Below are 27,822 nucleotides of genomic sequence, written 5' to 3'. Positions count from 1 at the left end.
CAAAAATAAACTCAAAAGAGATATAAGGTTGAGGTTTCTCAACACAAGCCAGACCTCACCTCTGGATCACCTTCCCTAAGGAAATCATCTTCAAGCTATACTCCAAGGTTCACCTTTTCACCAAAGATTCCCCAATACCCAAATTTGATGAACAAGGTAAATATGTCAAGTATCAGAGGGGTAGCCGTGTTAGTCTGGTTCTGTAGAAGCAGCAAAGAATCCTGTGGCACCTTATAGACTAACAGACGTTTTGCAGCATGAGCTTTCGTGGGTGAATACCCACTTCTTCGGATGCAATAAGTGGAAATTTCCAGGGGCAGGTGTGTATATATAAGCAAGCAAGAAGCAAGCTAGAGATAACGAGGTTAGATCAATCAGGGAGGATGAGGCCCTGTTCCAGCAGCTGAGGTGTGAAAACCAAGGGAGGAGAAACTGGTTCTGTAATTGGCAAGCCATTCACAGTCTTTGTTTAGTCCTAAGCTGATGGTGTTAAATTTGCAGATGAACTGGAGCTCAGCAGTTTCTCTTTGAAGTCTGGTCCTAAAGTTTTTTTGCTGTAGGATGGCCACCTTAAAATCTGCTATTGTGTGGCCAGGGAGGTTGAAGTGTTCTCCTACAGGTTTTTGTATATTGCCATTCCTAATGTCTGATTTGTGTCCATTTATCCTTTTCCTTAGAGACTGTCCAGTTTGGCCGATGTACATAGCAGAGGGGCATTGCTGGCATATGATGGCATATATTACATTGGTGGACGTGCAGGTGAATGAATCGGTGATGGTGTGGCTGATCTGGTTAGGTCCTGTGATGGTGTTGCTGGTGTAGATATGTGGGCAGAGTTGGCATCGAGGTTTGTTGCATGGGTTGGTTCCTGAGCTAGAGTTACTATGGTGCGGTGTGCAGTTGTACTGCAGTTGGTTCCTGAGCTAGAGTACTATGGTGCTGTACTATGGTGCAGTTGTTGGTGAGAATATGCTTCAGGTTGGCAGGTTGTCTGTGGGCGAGGACTGGCCTGCCACCCAAGGCCTGTGAAAGTGTGGGATCATTGTCCAGGATGGGTTGTAGATCCCTGATGATGCATTGGAGGGGTTTGAGCTGGGGACTGTATGTGATGGCCAGTGGAGTCCTGTTGGTTTCTTTCTTGGGTTTGTCTTGCAGTAGGAGGCTTCTGGGTACACATCTGCTCTGTTGATCTGTTTCCTTATTTCCTCGTGTGGGTACTGTAGTCTTGAGAATGCTTGGTGGAGATTTTCTAGGTGTTGGTCTCTGTCTGTGGGGTTAGAGCAGATACGGTTGTACCTCAGTGCTTGGCTGTAGACAATGGATCTTGTGGTGTGCCCGGGATGGAAGCTGGAGGCATGAAGGTAGGCATAGCGGTCGGTAGGTTTTCGGTATAGGGTGGTGTTAATGTGACCACCACTTATTTGCACCGTGGTGTCTAGGAAGTGGACCTCCCTCAGATAGGTCCAGGCTGAGGTTGATGGAGGGGTGGAAGCTGTTGAAATCATGGTGGAATTTTTCCAGAGTCTCCTTCCCATGGGTCCAGATGATGAAGATGTCATCAATGTAGCGTAGGTAGAGAAGGGGCGTGAGTGGACGGGAGCTGAGGAAGCGTTGTTCCAGGTCGGCCATAAAAATATTGGCATATTGTGGGGCCATGCTGGTTCCCATAGCGGTGCCACTGATCTGGAGATATATATTGTCATTAAATTTGAAATAGTTGTGTGTGAGGATAAAGGCACAGAGCTCAGCAACCAGTTGTGCTGTGGCATCATCAGGGATACTGTTCCTGACAGCTTGTATTCCATCAGTGTGTGGGATGTTTGTGTAGAGAGCCTCTACATCCATGGTGGCTAGGATGGTGTTTTCTGGAAGGTCACCAATGCATTGTAGTTTCCTCAGGAAATCAGTGGTGTCACGGAGATAGCTGGGAGTGCTGGTAACATAGGGTCTGAGTAGAGAGTCCACATATCCAGACAGTCCTTCAGTGAGAGTTCCAATGCCAGAGATGATGGGGCATCCAGGATTTCCGGGTTTGTGGATCTTGGGTAGTAGATAGAATAACCCTGGTCGGGGTTCTAAGGGTATGTTGATTTGTTCCGGTGTTAGTGTAGGGAGTGTCCTGAGTAGATGGTGCAGTTTCTTAGTGTATTCCTCAGTGGGATATGAGGGAAGTAGCCTGTAAAATTTGGTATTGGAGAGTTGTCTGGCGGCCTCCTTTTGGTAGTCAGACCTGTTCATGATGACAACAGCACCTCCTTTATCAGCCTCTTTGATTATAATGTCAGGATGGTTTCTGAGGCTGTGGATGGCATTGCGTTCTGCCATATGGTAAATATGTGTTTAAAGTTTCTGACTACAATTTAACACAAAGTACATCAGAGAGTTATACATCCTCCTGAATAGGGTTTTTGTTTTCTGCAGTTCTTATTTAACTCCTAGATGCCACAGTAGCAATCATATAGGGATGCAAATCAGTTGATAGCTGGGAATGTGTTCTATACACACAGCCTGAACATCTTACCTTGGATCTGGATCTTACCTTGTAACTGGGGCAGGAGGAGGTGGGTAGGGGTAAAGCACCAAACTTCCTTCAACAAAGGGTCATATTAGCTCCTGTGGCGGCAGAGGCCTTATTTTAGTAGTTCAATTCAGCATCTGATGAGACCAGTTACGTTCTACATATGTCTGCGAAAGACTATTGTTCACCTTGTGGATTACTTTATCCACAGACTGTTTGGATGCTATCATTATCTTCTGTCCTTTACTGATACAGTTATCCTTAAATGCCCCCTACCTCTGCATTATTCTTACAGCTCACCTCGGTTTACAGATGATCTTTGACAGATTAAGCAGGTAAAGAGAAATCTAAAGAGTGTGGGGCAGAAATTCTCCTCAGAATTTCACTGATTGTGACATAAAGCATTTTTATAATTTTACTACTTGGTTTTGTTGCAGAGGAAGAAATATCCCATCTTCTACCATGTCACCCACAATGCCCTAACCAGTAGGTACTGTTGCCAAATCACAAATGGTAAACAGAGTTGCACCTTACAAGACCAAGTAGTAGTATCTGTCCTGCTTGCCTTCCCATATGGGGGTACCATAGGGTTCTGCTCTGTCATTCCCTTTGCTTAATGCATATGTGAAGCCCTGAAAGGAATTATAAAACACTTCTGTTCCATCAATCCCAGATAATGTGTACGAACGTTTTCCAAGTGTCTAGTCAAGACGGGTGCTTTGCTGGAAGGTAGCTAGACAAGACAGAAGATGGGGAAAAACAACTAAAGGAAATGAGAGAGGTGATATCTCCCCTTTTATGGATGGAGTGTGCCCACGCCTTTTCTTATTGAGGATCTGGAGACCGTACAAGATATCCAGAAAGAAGATGTGGCCAAAAGGGTGTTTTTCTCCATCTGCAGTTGGCAAAGAGTTAATGATTTACTTAATGATTTTGGACTCACTGCATTTATCCATGCATTTGTCACCACCAGCACCCTTCCCACCCCCACATCCCCCCAAACACCCAAAAGGATTACTGATCTGCTCAGAAACAACAGCTAGTGCCAAACATTATGTCCCTTTTATAGTACTTAGCAGTGCTTTGCTTTTAAATCACAGGCTTTTAAATCTTAATTTTTGTCCAGTTGAATGTATTGGTTGTATAAAGCTATTTATTGCATGGGACCTCTGTATCTCAGAGACCACGTCATCATTGTGGCCAGCACTTGAGATCAGCTGAGATCTTCCAGTTGAGAGTTGAGAGCAGAGTGTTTTCAGAGGACAATCCTCAGATTGTGGATTTGCTGCCCCCTTGATCAATAAACTCATGATGTGTTGGTCTTTCAGATCATGCATCAAGGCCTATCTGTTTACCCAGGCTTTTTCTGAAGGATGGGCTTAAGGGAGGCTTATTTTGTTTTGTTTTAATTCTGAGTAAAATGTGTTGTTTTGAATTTTATTTTAATTTTGCATGGTGAAGGAATTATTTTGCTGGCAACAGTTAACACTGGATTAGTCTGATGTATTCTGTGCAGGTTTTGACTGTTTATGCACCTGGTCATTAAATATATTTTATAAATAGAAAAAATGTGTATATCAGTCTTATGATCTAAATTATCTCTTTTCAAATGATAGATTCTTTGTTTTGCTCCTATTCAGGAACTTCTGTTATCCAAGTGACAGCTACAGATGCTGATGATGCCAACTATGGAAACAGTGCCAAAGTAGTGCATAGCATCCTCCAGGGACAACCGTATTTCTCAGTGGACCCAGAGACAGGTCAGCAACCCTTTCTGTCTTACTTGTCATAATTACAGAAATACACACAGAGATCAAGATCCTTCTCACTCAAGTATTTATACCCAGTTTTATAAAAATGTTAATTAAATTGTTCAAGTACTGTTTAATATTTGTCCAAAACTCAGAATGAACATGGACTATCTATCTGGTTTTAAGCAGAAGACCCCCTTGATTTCTGCTTGAAAACTGATGGCGTGATATGGCCCCATATTGTTAAGGCAGTGAACCTGCAGCATCATAAAATATAAGTTTTATTTTCTTGAAGTAGTAGGAATAGGGAGGTTATTTTATACCTGTTTTTGGCATGGGTGAGACCACTACTGGAATACTGTGTCCAGTTCTGGGGTCCATGTTGATACTTTGGAGAGGGTTTAGAGAAGAGCCCTGCAAATGACTACAAGATTGGGAAATGTAACTTATAGTGAAAGACTCAAGGAGCTCAATGTATTTAGCTTAACAGACAGAAAGTTAAGGGGGTGACTTGAGCACAGTCTATGCCAGGGGTTGGCAACCTTTCAGAAGCAGTGTGCCGAGTCTTCATTTATTCACTTTAATTTAAGGTTTCGCGTGCCGGTAATACATTTTAATGTTTTTTAGAAGGTCTCTCTCTCTATAAGTCTATATATTATATAACTAAACTAGTGTTGTATTGTAAAATAAACAAGGTTTTCAAAATGCTTAGGAAGCTTCATTTAAAATTAAATTAAAATGTTTATCTTACGCCGCCGGCCCGCTCAGCCCGCTGCCAGCCTGGGGTTCTGTTCACCTAGGCCGGCAGCGGTCTGTGTGGGGCCGGTGGCTGAGACCCCAGACCGGCAGTCTGGGGTCCCGGCCCTGCCCACATACAGTGGGTACTTACCTTCTCCCTGGTTCTGGCCCATTCTCTTCCTCTCTCTGCACTGAGCTGAGGGTGGGAGTGGACTGAGCACAGGGAGGGGGGCTCAGGGTTGGGGCAGGAGGTTTGGGTTTGGGGCACTTACCTGGGCAGCTCCCATTTGGTGCGAAGGGTGCAGGTGGGAATGTGGGGGGTGGGGTGCAGGAGCTCCCATTTGGTGCAAAGGGTGGGGATGTGGGGGGGTGGGGATGTAAGGGGTGCAAGAGTCAGGATGTGGGGGGTACATGGGGGTGGGGGGACTGGGGATGTGGGGGGGGGGTGCAAGAGTCAGGGCAGAGGGCTGGGGGCATGTGAGGGGGGTGCAGGTGTCAGGGTGGGGGGGCTGGGTATGTGTGGGGGTGCCAGAGTCAGGGCTGGGGTCATGGAGGGGGGGGTAAAGGAGTCAAGCAGAGGGCTGGGTGCATATGAGGGGGGTACTGGGCTCAGGGCAGGGGTCTGGGGTATGTGCAGGGCACAGGGCTCAGGGCACGGGCCTGGGGGGTGTGCGGGGCTGTGGGGCTCAGGGCAGAGGGCTGGGTGTGTGTGTGTGTGGGGTCAGGGCAGAGGGCTGGGTGTGCATGTGGGGAGGTCAGGGCTCAGGGCAGAGTACCCCCCACTTCTGCGGCCCCCAGCCGGCTCACCCACTCGGGGTCCACGGCGCACCGCACCGCACGAGCGCAACTAGCGCCCCCCGGCAAGAGAGTCCCCTCTGGCTGTGTCTGGAGGAGCCGCTCCGGGTGGCGCATGACCCCGCAGTATGTGACCTCCTCGCCCCAGGGCTCTCTGGCTACCACCAATTCCCGCTCGCCCGCACCCGCTACATGCTCAGCACCGCCGGGCTGCGGGGCTCTCTGCTCCTCCCAGCTCACAGATAGCAGGTCATCCATTGCCGCGGCCGGGCGCCTCCTCCCGGGGACGCACAGCAGCCGGCGCTGCTACTGCCACCAGCCTCTCCCGCCTCCACTGCCCCCACTTCCTGCTGCTGGAAGTCGGGACCAGGTCCCACAGCGAACCCGCTCCCCCGGCGTGCTGCCAGTCCGCCATGGCCAGCTATACCAAGGCGGCCCAGGTGAGCGGGACCCTCTGTGCCCCCGGGCTGGTCTCCTTGCCGGGTGAGGGGACGCGGGAGCCTATGGGCAGGCCGCTGAGGCGGCTCCTCTCTCGGGGGGCGCGAGCTCTGCCCTTCACTGGCTGTGTGTCCTTGGGACTCCGGCAGGCAGCAGTGTGCCATTAAAAATTGTCTTGTGTGCCATAAGTTGCCGACCCCTGGTCTATACTAATCTACTTGGGTTCAGAAATCTGATAATACAGGGCTCGTCAATCTAGCAGACAAAGGTATAATAGGATCCAGTGGCTGGAAGTTGAAGCTAAACAAATTCAGACTGGAAACATGGCACAAAAATTAATACTGAAGGTAATTTACTAACAGAACAATTTATCAAGAGTTGTGGTGGGTTCTTCCTCAAAAAAATCTTTAACTAGACGATTCTAGAAGTTATATTCTAGTTCTGCCACAGCTAGTGGACCTAAAATGGGAATTAATTTATAGAAATCCAGTGACCTGTGTTATGCAGGAGGTCAGACTAGATGATCTCAGTGGTCCCTTCTGAAGTTAAAACCTGTGAATCTATTGAAGTTTGAAATAGTGAATCCAGGATAACACAGAATTCTGCCCTGTTAATGAAAAAGTGGTATAATGCAGAGACCACTCCAGGGTTGGAGCTAATAACCTTATCAAAATAATAGCCAGGGAAACTAGCTGAATAGCTTTCATTAATGTGACAAACCTAACATTTTTTTGTCATCAAAAGGATAATTATATGGATTTAGCACAGTCCAAACACTGAATCATTGCACTACTATATTTCTCTCTTTTCTTGCAATCACATTAAATCGGTCATGGATTAAAAGCCTTATTCGAATACACCTTCAATTGTATTTGTTTGCCTGGGACTAACATCTGTACAATATATTTTGCATAAATCCATTTTAAAACTCAGGGATTAAAGTGTTTTTTTTCTCCCCTCTTATTCTTTTATCCAAGGAATAATCAAAACTGCTTTACCAGACATGAGCAGAGAAAATAGGGAGCAGTACCAAGTGGTCATCCAGGCAAAGGACATGGGAGGCCAGATGGGAGGATTATCAGGGACCACTACAGTGAACATCACACTGACTGATGTCAACAACAATCCACCTTGATTCCCCCAGAGTATGAAGCCTTTAATAGTTCTGCTGTGTTTCAAAAAGCTTCTTTAAAATTGTTTAACCATCACCATCTGGGATACTTTTTTCACATCTACAGCTGCACTGCTGTGTCTGCTTATGCTGCAGCTTTGTCAAAGCACATGGGAGTCTACTTTTAAAAAAAAATACAAACTTCCTTAGCAGAATAAACTTACTTCCCAAACCCTTAAAATAATTTCAACAGGAGCCAATAACCCATAGTAATTTCAATGTTATACTTGAAACAATTTATAGTTACAGCAAATATATTGTAAAATACAAGGTCAGCTTTTCAGAATAGCTCAGTATCCAACCCACTTGGGCATCTAAATAAGTGGCCTGGTTTTCCAATCCTCATAATGGGCATTTCAAAAATCTGGCCCTACTTGCATGTGCTGAGTAATTTTGATAATCTGGCCCATATTTTACATGATTATATTTTTGAAAGAAAACCCTTTAGGCTGCAAAACTGGCAACCATTGAAAAGTGGGATGGTGCAGAGGATGTGCAATGTGATGTTGACCCTTTAATCCTAGACTACTTGTTTAAATCTGATCCCAAACTGATTAGCAATCAAAAGTTGTTAAAAGCAGCACTTGATGACTGCTTGGTAGGCTATATGAAAAGAATTCACAGTTTCAGTTCAGTATCTGCTAGGAAAATATCCACATCATTCAATTACTATTGCCTTTGGCTCTGAATGGGATCCTTGCTTGCACTCTCATCAGAGATACCAAAGACTGAACAAACATCAAGACTGATTTAGAGACCACCTTTCTGGATTTATGGAAACTTGTAAGGCACTCAGATACCATGGTGATGAATACAAGCAAAATAACTAGTCACCCAATCCAGAATGGATTATTATCTTGTGAGTTTGCTTACCTAATGACCAGCTTCACAGAGCAAGCTCGGGCCACTTCTTTCTAAACAGAATGCTCCCATTTGACTTCAACAGGGAGTTCTGATTAAAAAAACCTCCACACAATAGCATAATATGGCCCATGATGTTTGATCAGACTGGAGGTGTTGAACCCAAAGATGAGGTATAGTTCTTTTCACTGAATTACACACTTGGACATGGAGTTGCAATCTAAAAGTAAAGGCTACGTAATAGTAAATAGCTGTAATGTAACTTTGACATCTGAAATCCTGGAGCCTTTGTTCCTGCTGGTAGTCTGCAAGGTTAGTAAAGGACCAGTCTAAAGTCTATTGAAATCAGTGGTAGTCTTTATGCTTACTTGAATGGGCTTTGGATCAGGCTCTTAATTAGAATGAAAGTCAGACCAGTGAAGAGGCCACATACAAGGCCCTATGCAGTGCACTGCTTAAACTTCACTGAAACACAGAAGGTGACATGGAAGGCCTTATCTGGGCTGGACACACTGGGGTGATTGTAACATTGCTAATGACCAGTCCCCTTTCTTGCCTTGCTTCCCAGGATGCTGGTTTCCTGCTCCTCCTACAAAGCAAGACATGAATGGAAAATCTACAGGTTTTCATTCCTCCTCACACAGTCATGAACTGCAGCACATTTCCAAGGAGACTGAGTCTGAAAATCTGCTCCTCCTGTACCCAATTACCTCCCTTTATGTGAGGCTATAGGATACGGGGAAATTAGGCCCAAAGGGGAGGAAGAAGTTGCATGTGAAAGAGACAGGAATGAACTCCAAAATAGTGAAGAGTAATTTGATTTATTGAAGGGGCTAGAAAGAAGGGAAACTGACAGACTCTAGCGGGAAGCCACTGTGACTTGGACTAAGTATGTAAGGATTGGTTTTTAAAAGGTACAGTGGCCCCCACACAACTAGTAGACCTGAGCCATGAGCAATATAAATGATAGGAAGGGCAAGAGCTTTACAGAATTGTACCATGTGCTCATGAAAAAATGGACACTTCGGGAACTGAATTATACCCTAAACCAAGCTGATTAGCTTATATGCTGACAATGTGCAGGTCACTGACATCATCTCAATTACAGTGACGGCTTTCAGAATAAAACTCACCCAAAGGAGGTGTTCCCCTGGTATTTCTGGACTTCCCACATCAGGGAAAAATTGAAGTATCATGACAAAGTTTGTGCTTGTAGGATTTCTGGTTCAATTGCCAGGATGAAAAGTTTAGATAAGCCTACAAACGGAAAAGGTCAGCCTTTGGAAGGCTGGTTGTCATAAGGTCTAACTTCTAAACAGTTTTCAGCCTGTTGTAAGAGAGTAACATGAATTTTGCAGCCTCACTGGTTTGCAGCCCACTGCTAATTTTTCAATTATAGGGTTGACTTTCTAACAGCCAATACAATTCACCATCATACTATATCACTCATTTTTTTCACAAATCTCTAAAGATAAGACATTTCCATTAGTCAGAGACTGTGATTTAGGTGCACGACACTGGGCATAGAGACTCACTCAACCTGCTTTAGCCCACACAAGGATCTGTTATGATCAGTGTACTTGGGAAAACTCAGAAACTGCTCTCTCACTGTGCCCCAAAATGGATGAGAGGGTAGAGAAGGGCTATGGATACATGAGGGAAGAACTAGTCACATCAAGTGACATAGGCTGTACCTGCTATAGGCTGGTGTAGCTTATACAGTCTGTCTGTTCGTTAAACCACTCAAATAGGGATTGTACCTTCTTCAGGCACACTGCCTTCCCCAAAGTTATCTTGGTCAGGCATGGCTTCACAATATATCCTACATGGGTACCAGTTTATAATTGCTACAAGTGGCATGATGCTAGTAACTAAGTGAGCTGTACAAATGACAGATAACAAATATTCAACAAATTGGCATGCAAAATGTCTGCAAACTTCTCAGACCTACTTCTTACTAGTAAGTATTTGCCAACACTGTTTTAAGAATTATTTTAACCCCATATCTTGTGAATTGAAGTTCAAGTTATATTTCCTGATTGTGATTGGTCAAGAGACTCATGTAATATTATTCCTGTTCTGCAGGAGCATAACTTTATAGTTAGTCTTTTGGTGTACATGCTGGGAAAAGATAAATTTAAAATTTACCTTCTGTACTAAGATGTGCAATGTTAAAATTCCTTTGTCAATAGCATCCAGGCTAGAAAAACCTGGTTCCACAAGCATTAACAGAAATCAGGCATGAAAACAATTGTGTCCAAAGTGAATTAATTCAAAAATCTGAACACATTTGTACAACTTTCATATAGTTCAATCAGTTAGCAGGAATATTTAAATATTACATATCTCAAATGCTTTTTGCAATATATTGTATTGTGTGTTTCCATGAAAAACTTCTATCTCACATAAAACACACTTAAAGCTGTTCAAGGCAATTTCAAAATAGAAAACCTTGTCTATTGTATTTTAGTTTCTTCCTCAGATCTATTCTGTTTTATAAACTGTGGTTCCTAGAGAAAAAAAAATAACTGTAGGTATCACTGAAAAAAATGTGTAGAAGATAGACAAAATAAATAAAGCCATTAACTACTCAGGGTCATAATCACTGCTGTATTATTGTGCTTCTATCTATGTTCCTTTCATCTGAAGTACAAAAGAAAAAGTTTATAAAGAATACAGTACTAAGTGCCTTTGAAGTGTCACGCTTTCATTAAAAAAACCAGCAAAACTTTTCATTGACAGTCAAGTCGTCTTTGTTTTAAAGTTTACTCCTGATGACTAAGAGCACTTTTCTTAGAATGTTTCAACTTTCAAGGCAAGTTTCAAAAAAATCTAGGAGAAACAAATGGCATTTATTATTTAGAAAGATGAATGACTAAAAAAGAGTTTGATTTAACTTTTCCAGGTACTTACCAATTCAGCTCTCCTGAGTCCGCATCGCTTGGGACTCCTCTCGGCAGAATAAAAGCCAATGACCTCGATGTGGGTGAAAATGCTGCGACTGAGTATAGCATTTCCAACAGGGATGGATCAGACATGTTTGATATCATCACTGACGAGGACACACAGGAAGGGATTATAACCATCAAAAAGGTTTATTTTTGCTCCCTCTCTTTTTATTATACTTAACACTCCAGGTGGTTTTTTGCTTTCCTCAAGCGGGAGGGCAAAGGAAAGTCTCACCTGGGGTCACCTGCTGAGAAGCTATATTGGTTTTGTTGTCCTCTTTCTTCATCAGCTATTGTTATTCCCAAGGCTTGGGGGAATTTACTTGGCATGTCACTTCACATAAAGCAATATTCTCAACATCTGCTGTCTATCAAAGACACACTCTCACAAACAATAGTTTTGAAGTAGAACCATAAAAATCTGGAAGGGTTTATCATCTGAACTCTGCAGTGTGGTTCACAAGGGGTTGAGGTGGACAAAATGTTGTAGGTATGTCTGAAGGTCTGAGTTTGATGAACTCACACTTCTCAAGAGAACTAACCCACTGTAGATAGCCTATCCTCCTGTAGCCTTCCTGTCCCTCCACTGGGGAATCTCTTTTCTAGAGCTGCAAGAAAGGTTCAACTCAAACCTCCAGCCTACTTAAAATCTGCCCTGTTTCCATCATACCTTGACAGTTACATGACATGTCAATAGGTGCCCTCGGATAAAAGGAATATCCAAAACTTGAATTATAGACAATCTGTGATTCTTTAGGGCTTAAAATTGGCCAGATAAGCATATTGAAAACTATTCTGATGTTATCTGAATACCCACTTTAGGCTATACAGTTCGCATTTTGGGGGGAAATAATATCATCAAGCAAATTGTGCATACACTCTTCATTCAACTGGTTTGTGGTTAATGGTCACTAGCTCACTAGATCAGAGGATGACTATAAATGTAAGTTACTATTTTCGGAAGCAAAAGAGAGATTAACAAATACAATGTATTTGTTATGTATACTGGGTTATAGTCTTGTTGCATTTTCAGACCTAAAAGCCATTTAAAAAATATTTTCTAGTGATTTTATGCCCATCCTGAGAAAAATCAATGGTGCCTGATCTTCAGCAAGCAGATGCTCAATGGTTACTGAAATTAAGTCCCTGTGATGGTGTCTGAGGTTGAGCACCCAAAAAACTGAAGCATCCAAAATCTCTAATCATTTGTGAAAATCTTAACAAAGACAATTCAGTCCGAGTTAACTTTATTATATTTCTGGGCTAAAATATATTTTGTAAAATGACTCATACTGAATAGCTTCCTATACAGGTGTGTTACCCTTCTATCCTATTTAAGACCAGCGCCATGAAACTGACATTGTATGGTCTATGCTAAGCATATGGAGTTTACACCCCATCTTTCAGAAAGAGCCAAAGTCTTAAATAACTTTAACTTGGTATTTACGGTACTCTGCACTAGTTATTCCCTATAGTAAGTACAGGGAACCTTACCGTACTTCAAATTTTAAGGTAGCCTTACCTAAGGTAAAACTGGAAGCATTTAATGGTGGTTAGTAAGCAAAACTGGAAAATATAATAGAAGAAGGTGATACACACTTGTATCTTGACAGATATTCTGTGGATCGACACACTGACCTCGACAGAATATTCAACATCCACTCAGGAAATGGGTCTATATTCATCTCAAAGCCACTTGATCGGGAAGAAACCCCCGGCACAATATCACTGTTATAGCAACTGAAATCAGTGAGTTGGAGATGGCTTATCTGAAGAGAATGTTAGAACACAGACATTTGGAAATTCTATAACAAATTTCTGTTTTAAATGTTTTTACCAGATTCACCCTTGTCTGTCTTTAAAAATTACAGCCAAGCACATCATTTGCTAACTACAAGCCAGAAAACTCAACAGGGGTAACTTTTAATAAAAAACTTATTATTTCATGATTTACTTACTTTTTTCCCATAGTTAAAAAAAAAAATCCCAGCTCCACTTCAGCTGTATAGAACAGGACAAAGCCAACATAACTGGCTTCCTGAGGATTTCCCTTGCATAAATTGGTACAGAGCTAACATAGTGATTCTACATTGCTCCCTCAGGCTCTAGGAGAGGGGAAATTTATAAGAAAATGAGGGCATGGTTAGAGCATTCCAGCAATCCCAAACTGTCAGAATGGTCCTTTGGGGCCATGGGCAGACATTAGATTGGCGTTCAGGCTGCTCTAATTTACGCCAGGGATCAATCCAGCTGCAGTCACAACCAGAGGCTTGTAAAGTTAGTATAATACCCTTTCCCCCGAGCAGAAAAGAAAATTTGACCTTGTATCTTCCATAGGGGCACACCACAGTTGATTAACTGATGGGCTCTATGACACTATTTTTCTCCTCCTTACAACTTCTTCCTTCACTTTGGGAAGCAGTGAGATTGACATTGTGTGGGTTGTGATGAGCATATAGGATACCCAGACCATCTTTTAGAAAGAGCCACACCATTTTTTCTTTAAGAAAGCTATTTTCTCCAAACACTGACCCAACTGCCAATATTTCCTTCACTTTATTCATCCCATTGGCTATGGTTTGGCCTAGGAGGTTACTTGCAGTGGCACATTAACGACGAAGGTGTCAGATACATTCTTCCTGCCTTTGTAGTTAGACAGGGCTTTGAATTGATCGAGAAAATTTATCTTTCCCTCCTGGATTACCCTCAGCAACTCCATTTTAGGACACAGATAGAAGAAAATAAGCACGTTATACACTCACTGCTGATTGGAATACATTGACAAACCAGACACCTTGGATAATTTAAAATTCTGTTTTCAACTGCAAATCAATTTAGACTGAGATAGTTTTGCTTTAATATAACATTTTTCTTTTTAAATGTAAATATGAGTCTTCTCTTCTGCAGACTAAACAATCCCAGTTCCCTCAGCCTCTCCTCATAAGTCATGTGCTCCAGCCCCCTAATCATTTTTGTTGCCCTCCACTGGACTCTTTCTATTTTTCCACCTCCTTCTTGTAATGTGGGGCCCAAAACTGGACACAGTACTCCAGATGAGGCCTCACCAATGTCGAATAGAGGGGGATGATCACGTCCCTTGATCTGCTGGCAATGCTCCTACTTATGCAGCCCAAAATGCCGTTAGCCTTCTTGGCAACAAGGGTACACTGTTGACTCGTATCCAGCTTCTCATCCACTGTAACCCCTAGGTCCTTTTCTGCAGAACTGCTGCCTAGCCATTCGGTCCCTAGTCTGTAGCAGTGCATGGGATTCTTCCATCCTAAGTGCAGGACTCTGCGATTGTCCTTGTTGAACCTCATCAGATTTCTTTTGGCCCAATCATCTAATTTGTCAAGGTCCCTCTGTATCGTATTCCTACCCTCCAGCGTATCTACCACTTCTCCCAGTTTAGTCTCATCTGCAAACTTGTTGAGGGTGCAGTCCACGCCATCCTCCAGATCATTAATGAAGATATTGAACAAAACCAGACCCAGGACCAATGCTTGGGGCACTCCACTTGATACTGGCTGCCAACTAGACATGGAGCCATTGATCACTACCTATTGAGCCCAACGATCTAGCCAGCTTTCTATCCACCGTATAGTCCATTAATCCAGCCCATACTTCTTTAACTTGCTGGCAAGAATACTGTGGGAGACCATATCAAAATCTTTGCTAAAGTCAAGGAAGAACACGTCCACTGCTTTCCCCTCATACACAGAGCCAGTTATCTCATAATATATACAATAACAGCAATACTAAATGAAATGAAAATAGTGGTAGGAATTATAACAGATAATGAAATAAACACATGAAATACTCAGCCTAATGGAGCACCTTGTCACAAAATAATGTGATGTTTATAATTAAGATACAATGTCTTCACCTCTGTGACAAATTTTCATGTGTGACTAAGGTTTGAGACCTATGTAATGAGCTTAGAAATTTCATCCAATTACTGTTTATTGTACTCTGGTAGTTTTATTTTAGAATTTATTAATTACTTTTTCAACAGAAATACATTCAGATAATTCTGGCCAGCAAGTCTGGATTGCTGGTATATGACCAAATTTCTGTCCCAAAACCTCTTTGCATAGTACAAGATTGTGGACAAATAATTTTTAGAATCTCAGTTCAGTGATTGATATCAAAGTGAGTCATGGTAAAAGCTTTAATAGAATTGGGCAAAGCAAAGCAAGATTAAGCATGTGTAATATTTTGAGTGAGGGAACTCAAATTTGGGGGTATGATCACAAACAAGTTCCACCCAGACTGGCGACTTCTCATCTCCTCTTAAATGATACCTTTCCAAACTCTGGGTAGTCCTATATATTCTGTGGAATTTCAATTATATGGAATACTCATTAATGCACAAATTACAATTTAGCTTCCCAACTAACTGTGTATGTGTAATTCACAACACCTTCCCATTCTTTGGGTGTAAATTAGGGCTGGGATCTTCAAAGCTACCTATGGGATTTGGGTGTCCAACTCCTACTGACTTTCCATGGGAGTTAGTTGACTAACTGCCTACATTTTCATTTGCCTTTTGATTCTTCAAGTTCATATTCTGCAATAATGTTTTAGAGATAAATATTTTGCATTTCGCAGTTGATTTATCTACTTGATCACTCCTCTTCAGAAACCTTAGATAAACTGGAGTAAAGGTTGAACATAATTATCACTTAACAAAAAGTTTAAGCTGTTTTGTCCACAAACACAAGTGTTAGAAAATCTAGATATTCTAATCTGAGGCACTACTTACCTTGCCCCCTCTCCCCCCAAAAATGTAATATGTTCAGTGTATTAGAAAGTACAATAAAGCTCATTTAATATTATTCAAACAATCTTAACTCTGCCCCTGCATCACCTGATTGACAAGAATGAGAAATTTTGAGACAATGTGATTCTCAAGGAGCATAAAGGACTAAAGCAGCGTCACCCAAGATGTATCTACATAGATACTTTTATCCCTTGTATATACTTTTGTTTTATTATTTTATTATTTCCTCCATTTTGTTTTTGGCCCTCAGATCTTTCTATATTATTTATATTTAAGTGCTCAAATATTTGACTTGGCTTTGGGTAACATCTGTGTGGATTTTAGTTAGCCAACATTCTTCCCATTACATCCCCACCAAATTTTACTTTGCTAAAAATGAAGAGAGCAGGTTTAGAGAAAACGTGCATTTAAAAAAAGTAGCTGACAGAGGCCCATTAGTTAGTTGGGTATTCAGATGCTCCTTCCAAATAGCATGAGCTCAGCAATTATGATATAATTCCAGAAATTATTTTCCCCAAATGGCAAATTCAGTACTAATGCTATAGACATTAGCTGCATCAAATATCATTCCCTGAAGTACTGCCTCCTACTTGTTACATATGCAGGGATGTGATATTTGCAGGTTTCTGTGGCTGCAGGCAAGTAGGAGATTCAAGTAGAAAATTTCAAACATGGATATCTAAAGCTTGGTACCCAAATTCATATTTAGGCACTTACGTAAAGTTGGCTTCATTGGGAGTTGCAAGTGCTCAACACCTTTAAAAATCAAGTCACTTTTAATTAGATGTCTGAATATAATTATGGATTTAAATGCACATACGTGAACATTTTGGACATATAGTATTTATATTCCAAATAGGCTCCAGTTTCGTTGCTTATTTTAATGTACTGTACAATACTATTATTGTACAATAGCGCATAATGTACAATATATTATAATATACTATTACTCATTTCATACTATTCCACCTTATTTTAGAGCTCACCGAAAGCAGACAACCTGTTAGAATTATAATTGCTTCCCATTGCGTCACATCAGTGCATTTAACGCTGATGATCACAGCATGAGGGCTAGACAGAGAAGATAAATATATTTAGTTAATTTTAAGATTTTTTTTTAATTGAGCTTAGCTATTAATCACACCACTTTCTAAATCTCATTCACATCAGGAAGCAGCCAGAAATATCAATTATTCCTCCCCATTGCCAACTTACAATACCCGTGTTCAATGTCAGCCAATATTAAAGGGTAGATTGTGGCATTTATGATGCATCTGTGTGGGGAGATGGGGAGAGCAGTATAGAGTTGCAATATCCCAGGGGCGGCAGTGATGAGAGAATCTATTGAGGAAGGGCATCATCTCTATAAATGTTTTTTTCACATGGAAATATACCCTCTGTTTCATCATTAGGTTGGGTTCCAGATCTGTTCCACAGACTTGTAATGTGGGCTAAGGTGGGAGCAGCCAGGGGTGGCTCTATGTTTTTTGCCGCCCCAAGCATGTCAGTCAGGGTGCCTTCAGTGGCATTTCTGCGGGAGGTCATGCAGATTCAGCAGCGGTTCTGCAGCTGATCTACTGGTCCCACGCCTTCAGTGTACCTGCCACCGAATTGCCAGCGGATCTCCCACAGAAATGCCACTGCAGGCTCCCTGACTGCCACCCTCACGACGACCGGCATGCTGCCCCCCGCGGCTTGCCGCCCCAGGCACGCGCTTGCTGCGCTGGTGCCTGAAGCCACCCCTGGTCCAGTTTGTTTGACTAACAAAGACAAGATGGAAGCTTTTTGGTGACCCATAGTTCCTTCACTTACATCAACAAAAAGGGTCACTGTTGAGAGAAATAGGATACAGAAAACCCTTTCCATCCCAGGGCTTGGATGCTTAGTCCCTGAGAAGGAAAGTAGCATAGTGCAGGCTGGGACTGTGCCCTAGACGGGGACTGTGTTCTACTCCTGATTCTATCACAGACCTGTTGTATGACCTTGGGAAAGAGTTTTCGTCTCTATGCCTGTTGCTCCTCTTATCCTTTGTCTTATTCCTCTGTTTAGACTGTGAAGACTGACAGATTGTTGACTCCTTCTATGTGTTTGAAAAGCAGCTAGTACAATAGGGCCTCAATCTTCATTGTAGCCTCTAGATTCTACTATCATAAGAATAAATAATGATCTCTGCAGTACCCCAAGCCTTTAGCAGGATACGATACACTGTAATCAGAAATCAGCCCTGAATTTCTAACATGACAGTGCAAATATAGTGCACTATTATTAGGACTATACCTTACATTTGTTTGATGTGAGGACATTTTAGTCAGCTGAGAAAACTCATGTCTGTGTGTTGATAAAGCCTGGTTCTGTAAACATTAATATAACTGTGGCAAATAGTCATTTTCTATGTGACTGCTGTAAATAAAGATGTTATTGTGAACTAAAATTTACATTAATTTAATGCGTGATTCATGAAAGCATTTTGCTGCTGTAGTAGTTAGATGCTGTGGACTTTGTCTGTGGAAAAGATAATAAAGAGCTGTAATTTGAAAGAGAAATCCAAAGTCTGAAGCAGAAGGCGATGCAGCAAATTCTAGGGTTATCCTGGTCATATGCATTGTGAAATTATACCAGTCACATTAAGGTTTGTTTTTTTAAAAGAACAAAATAGTTAGCTACTATTGAGCCTAGATGATTGGAATAGAATTTTAAGTAAGCAATCACTCTAAGAACTCACTCTATTATTAGATTTAGACATTTTATCATCAAAAGTCTTTACAAACTTTGGGTTCAGTCCTGCTGATGGTCCACATATATTATCTCCCACTAAGAGATGGGGGTACTCAGTACAAAAGCAAATCAAGCCATCTATTGTTTCTCAGACAGGCAATCCTGCCGTAAAACTGCTGAATGGGCTTGAACACGTTATTTCATCTCTGTTTCCCATCCCACCATTCATCTGTCTTGTTTATTTAGGCTATAAGCTCTTTGAGGCAAAGATCTCTCTCTCCCTTTGTGCTTCTACAGTGTCTAGCACAATAGGGGCCCAGTATTGGTTGTGGCCGGTAGGCACTACCATATTATAAATAATGAAAATCTTGTTTAGGTACTAACATTTGAAAATGTGGGTCTGACAAACTTACCAAAGAGCACATAAAAAGCGACAGAGTCCTGTGGCACCTTATAGACTAACAGAAGTATTGGAGCGTAAGCTTTCGTGGGTGAATATCCACAAAGGGCACATAGTGAATCAATGTGAGAATCAAGAGCTGGATAACATTTTTCAAAAGTGCCTAAATGTAATTTTTAGCAGTCACTTTTAAACTTAGGAGTATATTGCTACGTGTGCGCTATGAGGCAGGAATGTGATGCCCAGCTAATGTACACATACTCGCGCTAGTTATCATTGAGTTAATGTAAGGGTATGTACGAGAGCTGGGAATCACACCACAACTCATATTGTAGACATAGTCTAAAAGTATGTCTAGACTAGAGCTGGAAGTATAATTCCAGCTTGGATAGACATACCAGAGCTAGCTCCAATCAAGCTAGCATGCTAAAAACTGCAGCATAGCCATGGCTGCATGGGCAGCAGGGACAGAATAGCTGCCCTGAATACATACTTAGGGTTTAAAATGGGCTACACTGCTATTTTTAGTACATTTGCTTGGTTAAAGCTAGCACTGGTCTGTCTACCCAAGTTGGAAATTACACTTACAGCTCCTGTGTACACATACAGTAAGTCTCATTGAAAGTCTATGAGACTTTTGCTCTTAGTGCCTTAGTCACTTTGAAAATAGGACTTAGTCCCTTAAATCATTTAGGCTCTTTTGAAAATGTCATCCATGAGCTCAGGAGTTCCTGGTTTCCCAGTCCTGTGCTTGAACTACAAAGACTCTTCCTGTGCTGCACTGCCCTCACCCAATCTGCTATATTAAAGAGGTTTGGATTATTATATGGGTGATATGAGGCAATAAACCACCTGATTTGTTTCTCCAGTACATTGCACTATTTGTCATGCACTATTTAACATTTGCCGTGGGGCTGAGTGAAGTAGTTATGATTGGGACAGCCTTGTGACAGGAAGGTCTTGAAAATCTGTGAATTACTGGCAACCTTGATATTTTATGCACTGCATTTGCATGCATCCATGAATGCTTCAATGAACAACAAGTTGGAAGGTATTTTGACAAAACTAATTAGATGTGGGTGGCAGGTATTTTAAATGTTTTTATACACACACAACTATTGTACAATGAGCAATATTCTTATTCCCAAAGGGCTTGATCGCACTTGTTCTTAATCTCAAAGCACCTTTTATATATATAGATAGGAGGTTAACAGAGACAGCTGGCTGAAAATCGATTTGAGAAATATTTTGATATGAGGTCACATAGTAAACTAAATATGAGCTTGGAGATTGCCATTGTTGTGAAAAAAGGCACTACTATTCTTGGATTCAGAGATAGGGTGAGCACATGAAAGCCAGCATGTATGGGAACAGGAATTTCCATTTTGAAGGATTTCCACAATTTTGAAATTTGTGTTAATTCTGAATTGGAACAAATCAAAGAATTTTGAAATTTTCTGCAAAATAATTTTTTTGTGTTTGTTTTGGGTCAATTGCAATATTTAGTTTTGAGAAAATCAAAACGTTTTGTTAGGTTTTTGACTTTTTATTTTCAGTCAGCTCTAGTAATAATGCTCCTCTAGATAGGCTTGATGCAATCTCAGTTGGAATTTTGGTCATGTAGTGCAATTATAAAATATGAGCCATTTAGGTCTCATGTCATAAGAACAGTATAGAAAAACTAAAGACAATAAAATTTCTGCCAACAAAGCAGATACAAGGATGAAATTGCAGACACTAATTATTTAGGATCAGATTCATTCCTGATGTAACTATATAAATATCAATGGAATTGGGATGAATTTGACACATGGTCTCAAAAAGAGAAAACTCAAGGGAGAACATGATTATAGAGTGTAAACAATATAAATGAAGGAATAGAATTTATTCAGAGCTGTAAGAGATGGGAACATTAAGCAGTGCAAACTAATGGTTCTTGGGCTAAATCCTGAGACGTTTTGAGTAGAGATTGCATTTTTCGGATTGTGGGCCTTTCCAAATAATAATAATAATAATTAATAATAATAAACAATAAAAAAAATATTTTGTGTTGACCCCAAAACTGGGGGAGGAGAGATGCATTTCAGGTTGAATGAAATGTTGTGTTTGACCCAAACCAAAATGTTCCATTTTTATTTTGAAGATAGATTTGCAGTAAATTTTGGAATGAAAAGTCACTTTGAGTCGGAAAATCAAATGCTTCATTTTGAAAATGTCAAAACAAAACATTTAGATTTTTTGGGGGGAAGGACATTTTTTGATTGTAAAATTCAGCAAAAGTGACTCAGATGAATCAAATCTGCTTTTTTGGAGGAAAATGTTTTGGGCAAAAAGTTTTACTCGGATTTAGTATTGAGCGCTTGAATTTCCTACAGATTTTATAGGGAGTTTCAGATGCCCAGCACCTCTGTGTCTGCCCTGTTAAGTGTGTAAGATACAGGCCCCTTGAATGAACTGCCAAAAGAAATGGCGGAAGAACTCTTACTGCAGATACTCAGGAATAGGATAGATAAAACATTATTGGGAATAATATAGCAAGTACTCCTTCAAATAAGCGGAGGGCGGGGGGGTCAGACCAGATGATCCAACTGAGCCCTTTTTTACCTTTCTGTCTCTGATTCTGGGAAGACAGTGCACCATACTATAGACAAGGGGGAAATTTCACTGTCTTATGGATTGCATGCTGAATCACCATCACTAACAGACCATAGAAGCATACTCGTGCAATAATTATTTTGCTGTGTTCCTACAGTCTATTTACTAAATTTATTCCTATTATTGGTTTTGTCCCTGAGCGCTTCATTGTGGAAAACTATTATATTAAAGAAAATTAAACAGTGTGCTAAACTAAAACTGTTTTTAAAATGAAAACAGGCTAATCTAGCAACAGAAAACCCAGCAATGTACAGACTTTCAGATTTTCCCCTTACTTTCAAAGCCATTTTAATGTCTGCATTAGGAAGAAAGAGCAAGATGGACTATGGGGAGAGATTTTCCTTTCTTATGCTTACTACTGTTAGGTCAGCATGGTTTTGTTGCAGCAGACCTGCTGCCAGATTCTGACACCATCACTAAAACCACATAGCACCTTACTCTCCGAATAGCAATCAATGAGACTGCTATTGAAAAAAACATTCTACTCAACTTAAGTGAGGATGTCAGAATCTTGGCTCTTTGTTTCTATACTGTGATTAGTCTATATGATGTGTCCTTTATCATCACCGAACACTGAACATTGTGTTCAAAGCATCTTTGTCTATGCTGTGTTGTGTGTGATGCTTCATTATGTTAATTTATATTGTATTCAAATAAGTTGCAGCATATTGTTTTGCACTGCACTAAAAAACAGATCTTATTTGCACACTTTGGAAATATTCTAATTGTAGGGGAAGTCTGGTGGAAAGAGATTGCCTTTGTATTCTGCTTATAAAACAGACACATTTGATATGCTTCATTTTAACATGCTGTTAGACAATAGGCCTGACATTTTCAAACTTGGATACCTAAAATTAGCCACTGAAATTCATACTCAGGCACCCAAAATAAGTGGCATTATTTTTCAAAATGGCTGAGCAACTTTAGTTTCCATTTGACTCCAGTGGAAGTTTTGCCTAAGTAAGGACTGCAAGATTTGCCACAGGCTTTGAAGGAGGGAGAATAAAATGTGAACTATAATTAATGAATGCCGAAAGGAATGTTTCCAAAGTAAACTCTGAAGCAGGTTAGAATTTAGTTTCATAAAGTGTTTTTCTGTCCTCTAGGGCTAAATTATGAATTTATGTGGTGTGGAGTACTAGGAAAGGAGAGGACTCTGTGCTCCAATACAGCAGAGAGGGAGACATTTTGTTATTGGTGTAATACTTCCAAGTGCCCCTAGACAGCATGGTGTCTTTCTATCCTGTTGCAAAGGTATTTCTTGAATGGTCCTGTTGTTGCTGTTGGATGGGGAATGACTCACATATGCCTCTCTCAGACATGAGTAATTAGCATTGCAGGCAGCGGTAACTGATCCCAACCATTGCAATCTCCTGCATCTGCAGCCCAGTAATGGCTGTTCCCTGCATGGTTACATTGCATTGGGGGTAGGTAAATTGCTTCTTACACTCTCACCCCTCTGGCATATATCTTCCCATGAACAAGCTTCATTGGAGCCATTATTTAAATACCTTGTGAAACAATGGGTTAGCTAGTTGAAGTGCAGTTATTATATAAGGAAAACCATATTTGTTATGGTGCTGATAATAGGTCACAGTCTTGGACCTTAAAACGTGTCTATAGTGCAAGAGAAAATATTGGCCAGAACAAAGAATCTGTCCCTTACTATTTTCAGAGTACCTATGGGATTTTTACCTGTGTATCAATCAGAAAGGTAGAGAAGGAACCTTGATTTAACATCTTATCCAAAGGACAGCATTGCTAACAGTACGGAATGTATCCCCTAGTATCCCCCTGCAGCGTCAGCATTAGGTGTGAGTGAAAAGTGCTGATGTGTGGACTTCAAGCCAATCACACTTTTGTCCAGAAGTTAGAGTTCTATATTTGAACAAATACTCAAGTAAAAGGGAGGAAAATGGATACATCAAACAATTTCTGAATATAAGTGTGATAAAAGCACTTTTAACATGAATGTAAAGATTTGAGCTAGTCAGCTGCAGAAACACTTTCTCTTTTATATGTAGAAATAATTGGAAATAAAATGGACCCAACAAGATATCCACACAAATGGTATTGCAATATATTATATGGGGGAGATAAAGAGAGAAACCACACATTTGTCATCAATCATGGTTGGAAATTTGTACACTTGCTAGGACTGAATCTTAGTATGTGAGGACCTCACAGTCTGCAATGTATTAATCCTCACAACACTGCTGTGAGTTAGGGAAGTTCTATCAGAAGCTGAGGCACAGAGAGGGTAAGTGACTTGCCCAAGGGCATCCGTAGTGAAGCAGGGACTTGAACTGTAGTCTCCCAAGTTCTAAGCTAGTTCCCTGACCTTTGGAACAGATTACAAATGCCATTTAAACACATCGGAAAGGAAGGTTACAAAGTTATATATTTTTCTCACATCCTTCTGGTTCCGTGGAATAAGTTATTAGGGGAAAGTTTTCATCATGGCACAAGGTGATATAACTAAGTGCCTCTCACTAGTATCAGCTGGGATGTGCTGATGAGCACCTAACTCCCTGGGCTCTTCTTTGAAATCTACCCTGCTTTATGGGAATGACACCTGGTTATTAGTTACCATACTTCAACTCCTGTGTCCCCTCACCTGCTAAGCTGTTAGCGTCCCCTCCTACAGGTGGCTTAGAGATTCTGAGTTTCAGGTCTGAATGACTTGGATTAGTTAGAACCAGTGATTTGAATCTCAGGAGTGTTGGCTTGGCCCTTTATCTCTCTGAGGGCTATAGAATGGGCACTGAGTGCACTGTACACTGTGTTCTTTCAAATAAGACATTATAAAAACTAAGGTCCTGTACTTGTGTGCACATTAAAGTTCCCATATTATTTTGGGGAGATGAGGGCTTACTCCAATATTACTAGCCAAGTTCCATCCCCGCTCCTCTGCTGTACTAGTTTTCCATATGGTTGCTGTCTTTCTACATCAGAGATGCTTACAGTCCAATGGTGGGTGAAATGATTCATGTTTATATAAAATTAGTAAAGTTCTACAAGAAGAAAGGTGCCACAGGAATGAAATATATTATTTTAATACTATATATGTGTTATATGTTGGGGGGTGTGTGTATATATATTTGTAAGAAGTAGAGCTATGCAATAATAATCATACCCCCAAAGAAACTGGTAAAATTATTACTAGTACTCTTTGGTACCAGACAGGAAAAAAAATACTTGGGTCATTTTTGGTCAATTTCACCCTTAAGGAAAATCAGTTTTCAGACAGAAAATAGGCAATTGCCATTTTTTTTTCACTTTATAAAGCTCCTATCTGTATGTCTATCAAGTAAAGGTCAGATTTGAACATACTGTAACTTCTTCTGCCACTTGGTCTCAATCCAAATCTTACACAGAGATCTTTACTAAAATGAAGGATTGCTGGCAAGAGAGGGAGTGTCTCTTGCACAATGCTGGTAAAGGTTAATCAAAGAAAATAGGAAATATATTAAATAAATATCAAAGATGTACATAAAAATCAAAGAAAATTGATAGAAATTAATCACTTTCAGCTAAATGCTCCAGTTTCCTTTGGGAATGTAAATACTAGTTATAGGGATAAGTACAAGAAATGGGTGAAGAAGCATTTATTGTATATGGGCTTGTCTTCACCACAGGGAGATCAACGCTGCTGCAATAGATGCAGCAGATATCGATTTAGCGGGTCTTCTGTCAATGGAGCTCAGTGAAGACACTAGGGTAAGTCAACCTAAGCTATGTCGAGTTCAGCTACATTATTCACATAGTCGGAGTAGCGTAACTTAGGTCAATTTACCACTGTAGTGAAGACAAGCCCTAAGTCTCTACCCCAAAAACCTGCAAAAGTTCCTGTATGTGAAAAATGCATAGTCAGTGCTCGACCAATTTGAGCTTCTCTGGCTTCCCAAGCTATCTATATATGTCCAGACAGTTATGTGATTTGTCTGTGAATGTAAGTGTTTTATAAGTTGAGAGCCATGACCTCAGGCCCTTCCATGTGTCAATAGTTCCTTGGGATGCGATAATTTGGGAATTGTAAATCTACCTTCTTGTGGATTTACCCATGTGTTGCATGATCTGTCTCCTAATGTCCCCAAATCCTCCATTTTGATATCATTTAGTGTGTCTAATTATTGTAGCTCAAAAGCCCTTTTGGTGTTTCAGTAGGAAAAAAAGATAGGCATATGTGTACATAAAATTTGTGCAAAGAATTAAGACCTTGTCCGTACAATCAAATCCACGCAGGAGGATCTTTGCGCCTGCACAAAATCCCACTAAATTCAATGGAAAAGAGTTTGTCTGCACAGAACCTACAGAATCAAAGCCCAAGGCTATAAGCTCCTTATGGCAGAGACATGTCATTTTGTCAGTAAAGTGCTATTCACATTGCATATGTCACTGTATAAATTATTTAAAATAATTATAATTCAGGAAGAAATAAGCATAATTTGAGAATAGAAATGGGATAGAGAAGTGAATAACAAGGCCTCAGTGGATTTTTCCCAGTAATATGAAAAAAAACCCCATAACCTGAAAAATGGAGATTTTCCCCAACTAAGAATATTCTTCATCAAATTTAGTACATAATATTAGCAATGAGTCCCATATAAATTACTGATGAACATGAAGTATTAGGCTATTGTGTAGAAAGAGTTACTTCTAGAACTGTATCAATACCAAAAAGTACTCAGAGCCCTGGAAAAAAAAACACTTTTACTTGTTTTGCACATTTATGAAAATGGAAATATTTTGCTTTCTTACCTTGATATTTTTAAAAAAATATTGAGCACAGAATTGTCATTTTGCTTCAAATATTTTTCTGTGAAAATGTTAAAATTTCTCTCTAGGAAAGATTTGTATAATGAATACTAAAGATTCCTTAATTTAAAAAAAAAACAGAAACAATTTAAATATACATATATTACATACACATAATTGAGGAAACTACAGATTTTGACACTATATAGTGGATTTGAAACTCATTTAAAGTTGCAAATACCAACTGAAACCTAATTCTCACAAAATGGGTCATAGTACTGTACAAAATATTCTATCCATGGTATCAATACTATGCGGTGTGAGTGTTTGGAGTGCAAAGGCTATCTCTTACCACAGAATGTGGTATATCACTGTGTGAAAAAATCATTGTTTGTCGGTTCTCTGGTTGCTTTTCTTTTCATGCTAACTCAAAGCTAAGCACACTTTATTTTCCCCTTTAACCAGAGCATATTTTGTCAACTAATACTCCCAGATTCTTAATCTAATAGAAACGGGTTTTGTAGAGTATAACAAGACTATGAGACTCATCCTTATTCCTTGCCCTCTTGCACCTGAGACCGGGGAAAACTGTTCCTTGTAGCATAAAAATATAAATATTCCTTGATGGAATTTCAAAGATGAGATGCATTCTTATGCTAAATTTTACACAAATCCTTAAATTAATTCTTATTGACTATTAAGCAAACTCAGAAATAGAAAACATGAGGTTTATCGTATGCAAAGTCTGTTGTCACTGTAGCTTTTCCTGTAAGAGTTTCAGATGTGAAATAACCAGTGTCCCCTGAGTTATCGGTAGGTATGATGACACAATGCAGAAGAAAGCTGATGAGAATACTCTGAAGCAAACATTTCAGTGTAGTCTCATTGAAAGCCATTAGAACGTATGGTACTTAGGCTTTGTCTACACTGGCAAGTGAAAGACAAAACTTTTGTCATTCAGAGGGGTTAAAAAACCACCCCCCGAAAGACAAAAGGTTTGCCTACAAAAAGCACCAGTGTAAACAGTGTTTTGTCCACAGATAAATGAATGCGGTTTGACTTTATATTACACCTATTCTTACTATGAAAATGAAGTCAATTTGAAGATTAAAAAATATATTGTGAAGGATGTTTACCAACTGTATAGTGGAGATTGGTGAGTGAAGGAAGTCTAGAAAACCTTTCCTGCTGACATTAAGAGGGCAGGTAGAGAAGTGTGTAATATTGACCTAGTTCAAGACAGATTTGTTTCCAATCACTTCTACTACTAACTTGTCTTTTCACAACTTCC

At 40.4% G+C, this 27,822-nt stretch overlaps 1 pseudogene; it reads left to right on the top strand.

Annotated features, from left to right (window-relative positions):
- The first annotated feature begins 933 nt into the window (after positions 1-933).
- Positions 934-25,483, top strand: LOC123363203 (annotated as a pseudogene).
- Positions 25,484-27,822: the final 2,339 nt, after the last annotated feature.

The sequence above is a fragment of the Mauremys mutica genome, chromosome 2 (assembly GCF_020497125.1).
Source record: "Mauremys mutica isolate MM-2020 ecotype Southern chromosome 2, ASM2049712v1, whole genome shotgun sequence".
NCBI lineage: Eukaryota > Metazoa > Chordata > Testudines > Geoemydidae > Mauremys > Mauremys mutica.
Note: the sequence above shows the minus strand (reverse complement) of the source record. Positions and strands in the feature narration are given on the sequence as shown.